Raw genomic sequence first — 8,090 nt, 5'->3', positions numbered from 1 at the left:
TACAGGTGCACTCCACCACGCCCAGCTACTTTTTTTGGATTTTTAGTAGAGATGGGGTTTCACCATGTTGGCCAGCCTGGTCTCAAGCCCCTGACCTCAGGCAATCTGCCCACCTCGGCCTCCTAAAGTGCTGGGATTACAGACATGAGCCACTGCGCCCAGCCCTTAATCACTTTTAAGAATAAAATCAGTGTCATTTACAGAGACCAGAGTGAGAGCTGGCATATAGTAGACTCTCAATAACTTTTTTTAATGAATGAACTTCAAATATCTTTTTAAGGTCTTCTGCATATATTTATATGTAAGCTGGTTCTGAAAGGGAAGAAACCTGATTAGAAATTAATATAATCCTTTGCCTCTGCTATTATGCTTGATTTCCTGGCTTTCAAACATTCCAATGCCAGGCTGCAGGATTGATTTAAAACCCCATTGCCCAAAAAGAAGCAGAGGGAGCTGGGACCCAATAACCAAGGTCCCTTTTCCTTGTAAAGACATTTAGGGATTTTATCTGTTTCTCATATCTCAAGAACATGATTACTTAACTATCATAAAGTAAGACACACTGTACCAATGACCAATCAGAAGACATGGGTAAAATTGTGGGAGGAAGCCCAGGGAAACAGTCAAACAGCTTTAGGCTTCACAGGACACTAATTAATCATTTTGGCTAGAAAGCCCCTCTCCCCATGGAGCATAGTGTCTTCCAAAGAAGATTTGGATGAAACATTTCACCAGATGGATCCAGTACCTACATTAAGACTCTGCCACCCACACCCTTATGTATTCATTTATTTCTCCATAAAATATTTGAGAGTGTGTTGAGGTAGCAGAACCTGTACTAACAGTGGACTAAGAAATATGTTGTACGACAATTCGCCTCCAATTTTCATAGCTGAGTGTAAACGAAAATGGAGGCTCCTAATTAACGTTATGTCATCAAATAAACATCAAGCAATTCGGAGTGATTTAGATTTCACTTTTACTCTTTTTGACCTAAGAACTAGGGTGGCAGGATGACACTGGCACGCTAATCCTGCAAAAACTCAGGGCCTGTTTTGCACTGAGTTACTCATGTTTAGAGAAATAGACATCTGCTTGACTTCAAAATCACAGGGTCAAAAAAAGTCTTTAGAGTACACATTGCCTCTAGTCATTGCAGTGTAGTTAAATTATAAGTTACATAATAAGTATTGCCATTTTATAGACACCTACACTACAGGTATTATTTCCTCATTGCAGAGATGAGGAAAGTGAGGCTTCGAGAAGTTGAGTTACCCAAAGTTATTTGTCTTTTAGTGGGCAGAATTAATATTCAAATCCAGGTCTTCTATATCAAGAGCCCAGGCTCCTTCGAGAACTACACTTCAGCTTATAGCACAGTGCTGCATCCTAGGTTTTGTTTAGAAGTTACATACATATATAAATATTCAAGAAACAGGTTGGACTTATAAAGAAGACATACTTTTTTTAAAAAGATTTCAAAAACAACCTTCTGCTAAGAACAAACTGTGATAAAAGAACTCAGGCACAAAATTTTAGGTTTTTTTTACCTTACAAATTAATAAATATCAGCTTTGTTTTCCGGTCTTTATAGCAAAGGTTAAAATAAATGTTGATAAATTAAGACTATTAACACAGACTGGTAATAGCCTGGATAGCAATTTAGTGACATTACCATCTTACACTTTAATGAAATAAAAACTTGAATTGATTGTGTAAGGAAAGACTCTCTTGTTTATTCCAATCTTAATATTACGGTTGATAATTTCACCAGCAGCCCTGATGAAAATATACCTGATATAACAACACCACAGGAAACTAATGATTGTCATGAATCTGTTTGTCGCTAAGTACAAAGATACAGACTCATCAATCTTTTAAAAATTACTAAAAGCAAACAAGTGATCAGGACAAATGAATTATTACGTTATCATTGTTTCTATGTCTTCTACTTTATTTTTATTACCTTATTTCCTGGGGAAAGTGGCCAAAATATCTTTCAAATATTTGTATTTAATTTTAACCTTTACTATCTTAACTCCACAGAAGATTTTAAAGACTAAATCTCAGAAAACTGTCTATTGTCATTGTGAAATAGCTCTTTAATCTTTTATTTTCCTCTTCATCAAAAGATAATCAGTAGTCACCTGATAAATAATACCAGTATTATTTATCATTTCTTAACACAATGTTTTGCCTATTTTTAGGACTTTAAAACTTGACTGTAAATTATTATTCAAATTGAAAAGTATGCATATATGGCCATGTTTTTTTAAAATTTACTCCAGTAAATTATCCAGAAAGTTCTATTGCTCCCATCACCTCTGAAGAAAACAAAACTAAACAAAATCAAACAAAAACATCTTACTGAAAGATAGTTGCAGGCATTTAGCTAACTGCCTCTATTGTAAACTTTTCTTTTTTATGAATGCATAATCCAAATATAACCAATTTGTCGTAAACAGAAACTAAATCTATGCATGTTGCATTCAGATGAATAGGAGAGGCAGGTCATCAAACTACTGTTAAATGAAAATCAGAATATTTTTTATTTTATTACAATATTTATCCTTGTTGTTATAGAATTCAACATTTTCATAATCTTAGACTTGATCATGTTTCCTATACTCACGGGATAGAAAGCATTGAAATATACAGAATCTTCTCTAGTTCATTCAACTTCAATCACATTGGAACTAACAAGACTTCATAAGTAGAGTTACATAAAACATAGCATGACAGCAGTCACGAGTACAGATTTGGAGGTAGGGGACAGACTCCTCCCAATATGATATAGCATTTTAACATTTGGCTTCTAGTGTCAAATAAACAGTTTTGAAATCTAGTCATGGTAGTTAACAGCCAGGTTAAGTCACTTAACCTCTTTGCCCCTCGGCTTCCTGGTCTGTATCATGGGAATAGTAAAAGCATCAACCTCAAAGTCCTGTTGTGAAGATTAAAGGAGATAAGATGTGTAAGTGATTAGTCCAGGGCCTGGCAAATATGAAGCACCCAATACACATTAGTATTGTTGTTTCTAAAGACACAACCATGTGTGTGGACACAGTTAGAATTTCTTTTTCTTTTTCTTTTTTTTTTTTTTTTTTTTTGAGACAGGGTCTCACTCTGTCACCCAGGCTAGAGTGAAATGGTGCAATCTTGGCTCACTGCAGCCTCTGCCTCCTGGGTTCAAGCAATTCTCCTGCCTCAGCCTCCCAAGTAGCTGGGATTACAGGTGCCCAACACCACGACCGGCTAGTTTTTGTATTTTTAGTAGAGACGGGGTTTCACCATGTTGGCCAGGCTGGTCCTGAACTCCTGACCTCAAGTGATCCACCCACCTCAGTCTCCCAGAGTGCTGGGATTCCTCCCAGAGTGCACAGTGGCATGAGCCACCATGCCTGGCCCAACACATTAAGAATTTCAAACTGGGATTAGAGCCATGAGAATTTCCCTAATCTTAGTAAATCTACATAACTAGGACAGTTAAAATTCTGGCTAATTGGAAAACTCAGGAAAGGATTCTAAATTAGTGACTTTTGCAAGATTATTGATAACCATAACATTGCTCAAGAATTTGAGCCAAAAATTTAGTATTCTTATTTTGACCCACTGTTGGATCCTTACTCATTCCCACTACTAGTCAACTGCCATTTGTCTCTCATTTTAAAATTAGTTGTTTGGCTGTTTTTCCTTGATCAATCCAATGTTCATTTTTGGTATGTGAGATCCTTAATACTTACCTCACTAATTCTCAATCTCAGGGCTGTGAGACCCTGGGAGACTACTAGGTCTCATAAGAGAGTAGAAATTCCTTATGCCCACCCATGGTATTGTTCTTTAACTAAACAAATAGTATGTCTTCATATATAGGCACTATTTTTCAAATGTACATAGATGTTGCTTTGGTTGACAACGTATACTAATCCCTCTCTTGACAACAAAGTGGTCATGAATTCCTAAGAGTTTTAACTTTAGGAATGTCTCCTATTCTTCTGAACTTAACATGCAAAGATTCAGTTTCTGTTCATGACAAATTGGCTGTATTTGGATTATGCATTAATAAAAAAGAAAAGTTTACAATAGAGGCAGTTAGCTAAATGTCTGCAACTATCTTTCAGTAAGGTATTTTTGCTTAATTTTGTTTAGTTTTGTTTTCTTCAGAGACATTAACTTTAGAGACATTAGAGTAATATCTCTATAATCTTTCCTCAGTTTTCCATTCACACTGGTGCTGTCCTGAACCAGACCCTCACGTCCAAACTATACTTTTCCAGCATTCTTCCAACTGGTTCTCCAGACCTCAATATGGCTCAACTCTGGTGTGTTTCACATTGTCACTTAGTTCATGACTCAGTTCCTCCCTCTCAAAAATGAATTATAAATCTAGTCACTCACAAGATCATTGGGAGAATGTAATGAATGGATTGTGAAAGTGTTTTATATAAAAATCTCTGAAGATATTAATTATTGCTATGAGCAATTCTGATCTTAGCCAGGAGTGATTCATTTATTCAACGAAAATGTATCAATGCTTATTAGATATGTACAAAATGGTACGCAAAGTGCTAGTGACAAAAATATCAATGAAACACAGTCCCTAGCCTTGAAGAAGCACAAAATCAATGTAGTGGAAATCCTTTATAGTATATGTCCAGCCCAGGCACTGGTTTTCCCTGCCCTGAGAACTGTTCCACATTCACAGGGTGGTCCTGTACAGACAGATAGAGATTGTGTGACTCCGTTCCCCTGGACAAAGTGGACTGAACTGGGATAGACATCTGAAGCCTGATTGACCCACAAGCTGTGCTTTCTTTAGAGAATCTGAACTGAGATTCTGAGACAGCCAGTCAGTCACTGTCAGTGGTTAGAACTGCAAATCCTATAAATTTTGAGTTGTCATGTCTTGGGACAGAGAAGCCAAGAGGCTTCTTGGCAGAAAAAGAAGAATCAATCTAACAAGAAAAAAGATACCTGAGTTTCTGGAGATTTTTTATTACTTAGTTTGAAAGGCGGGACACAGTGACTCATACCTGTAATCCCAGCACTTTGGGAGGCTGAGGCAGGCAGATCACAAGGTCAGGAGATCGAGACCATCCTGGTTAACATGGTGAAACCCCATCTCTACTAAAAATACAAAAAAATTAGCCAGGCATGGTGGTGGGTGCCTGTAGTCCCAGCTACTCGGGAGGCTAAGGCAGGAGAATGGCGTGAACCTGGGAGGCAGAGCTTGCAGTGAGCCGAGATCGCGCCACTGCACTCCAGCCTGGGCGACAGAGCAAGACTCCATCTCAAAAAAAAAAAAAAAAAAAAAAAAAAAAAAAGCATATAATTAATACCAATCCAACACTACTATAATAAAGGCATATAGAACAAGCTTTGGAAGCCCAGAGATGGCCGCCAATAGCTGACTTTAGGATTGTTTTACAGAGGAGATGAGATTTGAGTTGCTATCTATTGCCATATCTTCTAGATTATGTGATCTGCCCACCAAAAGAGCCTTTCTCCAGCTCCCACGCTTCACTCATGCCCCACTGTATTAGTCTGTTTTCATACTGCTATAAAGAACTGCCCAAGACTGGGTAATTTATAAAGGAAAGAGGTTTAATTAACTCACAGTGCAGCATGGCTAGGGAAGCCTCAGGAAACTTACAATCATAGCAAAAGATGAAGGTGAAGCAAATCACCTTCTTCACAAGGCAGCAAGAGGGAGAAGTGCCAAGCAAAGGGAAAAGAACCCTTTTTTAAACCATCTGATCTCATGAAAACTCACTCATTATCACGAGAACAGCATAGGGGAAGCTGCCCCCATGATTCAGTTACCTGCACCTGGTCTCTCCCTTGACTCATGAAGATTATGAGGATTGCAATTCCAGATGAGATTTGGGTGGGGACACAAAGCTCGACCATATCACCTACCCTCATGAAATGGATAGTTCCAAGCCCTGGCTCGAGCATGCATTGTCACAACTTTTTTAATTGGACCATATCAACTTGAACTCCAATATGCAACACTGTCAAAAGACTTCTGACAAGCAAGAGGACTAGGTCACCAGTTCTGTTTTAATTACTTGCCCAAGATCATACAATCTTTAAGAGGTTTTGAACATAAACATTCTGATTCCAAATATACTTTTCCTGCCATTGTGGGGTAGTGCAGAGCTCCTGTGAGGAGGTCAAGTGGCTATGGAGACACAGATTGAAGAATCTTGCAGAGCCTCATTGTCTACAGACTCAAGTCCAAATGCTTTGGCATGGTGTTTAAAATCCTCCACAATCTGGTTTCGATCGGTCATTTCCATCTATCCCCACACATGTCCACCGCATCAGACGTTGGACAGCTTCTAAACTTGCCACCCATTTTCATGCCTGCCTTCATATTACTCTCTGAGAGCATGGCCTTTAACCCATTGCATGTATCTGCCAAGCCTTCTCCATCTACACACAGGCCTATTTCATTAGTCCCTACTCTGCCGACTTTGCACTTTAGTCATTCTTCTAAAATAGTAGTTAACCACAAGTTCTCATTCCTCATTAGATTGGGAACCTGTGCCAAATAAGCATCTCTCCAGAATCACAGTCAAACACATCTACCCAGGAAACAGGTAAAAGCAGAGACAGCCTTATAGAGAAAGAAAATGGGCATGATCTGAGGTGTTCCTAAAGACCATGCCAGCAGCAAAATATTCTTCCCATTCGAGTAGCATGGTGCCTGAAAATCACACTATTAGGGATTTATTTCTTTGGGTCTAGCATTACTTGGTCTTCAATTAATAAGAAAATGTTTAAATAATCTAAGTATAAATTAATTTAGAATACATTTCCTCTGTGACAAAAGGAGCTAAGCCATAGATGGAGCAGGTGCATAAGAAATGAGGTATAGAAAAGAGAGGAAAGGTCAAAGAAAGGGGACATTCAGATAGCAAAATAAAAATATACACTTGGCAGGGCTTAAGAGTCATACATTTAATTAATTAGAAAAGCAGCAACAGACATCACTATCACCGCTATCATGAGGATTTCGTTTCCTTCTCTCAAAGAATTTACTGCAATTGAAGGTTGAAATGTCATTTCAATTGATTTTTAATACATGACAACTTACATTTCCTTTTGCCATCTTGTTGTTGCAATTGAGAAGGCACTGGCAATAGCATTAATAGATGAGAAAGTCCAATATACCCATTTTGTAAAAATAATTTGATAATGTAATAGAAGTCAATTCAGTTTTTGGTCAGTTAGCACAAGAGACGCTAAATACCCATCACTTAGTTCCTCACGCTTACAAACAGCCTACGGTTCTTTTTTACAGCAGCAACATGAAATGTGATAAAGCCTATGAGACCAAGGAGAGAAAGAAGCTCAACCCCAGTTTTGCTTTGCCATTAACCTGGGATAAAATATCAATCACATTGTTTAATCTGTAGGTAGGTTTCTTCATCTGCAAAATTGGGGTAATACTCCTGTTCCCCTTCAAATATCAGAAAGTGAGACATAGCTAGTTCAGTGTTTTAACACATAGAAACTGACCAATTTTATGATAAACAAGGTGAGTAAGATACATTCTTGGTCACAAAATGGCCTCATGACAAAAACTGTTTTATAAACAAATATGCATAATCTTTAATTTTCTAAAAGAAGGCATATCAAAAACAGTTTTAAAAGCAAATACTGGCAAACCTCCAGCATGCTTGGGTCTGTGGTGACCTGTGCATTCCTACACTGCTCGACAGAACAGTATTGAAATAGTTGAGGGTTTGTCCTGCTCCATCCAGAGTAAGGTTATAGAAATTTCAGACAATTGCTTGAAAAAAATGGAAAAAAAAGAAGAAAAGAAAAGAAAACACACTTCATGACTTCACATATAAAATAAAGATTTGTTTTCATTTTATCTTTTCTTCTGGAATCAATGCTGGTTTTTTGTTTGGGTTTGATTTGTTTTCTTTAGTCTTTTCTTTTTTAGAGACAGCACCTGTTGCCCAGGCTGGAGTGCATTGATGCCATCATGGCTCATGGTAGCGTCAAATTCCTGGGCTCAAGCAATCCTCCTACCTCATCCTCCCAAGTAGCTGGGACTACAGGCATGCAGTACC

At 38.0% G+C, this 8,090-nt stretch overlaps 1 non-coding gene across 1 annotated transcript; it reads left to right on the top strand.

The window, feature by feature from the left end:
• Positions 1-7,669: 7,669 nt before the first annotated feature.
• LOC112426663 (small nucleolar RNA SNORA9) lies at positions 7,670-7,800 on the top strand. The gene has a single exon (XR_003018053.1). It is a non-coding gene; the product is annotated as a small nucleolar RNA SNORA9 (small nucleolar RNA).
• The last annotated feature ends 290 nt before the right edge of the window (positions 7,801-8,090 follow it).

Source organism: Macaca nemestrina, chromosome 16 (genome assembly GCF_043159975.1).
Source record: "Macaca nemestrina isolate mMacNem1 chromosome 16, mMacNem.hap1, whole genome shotgun sequence".
Lineage (NCBI taxonomy): Eukaryota > Metazoa > Chordata > Mammalia > Primates > Cercopithecidae > Macaca > Macaca nemestrina.
The sequence above is the reverse complement of the archived record's forward strand: the minus strand, read 5'-3'. Positions and strand labels throughout refer to the sequence as shown.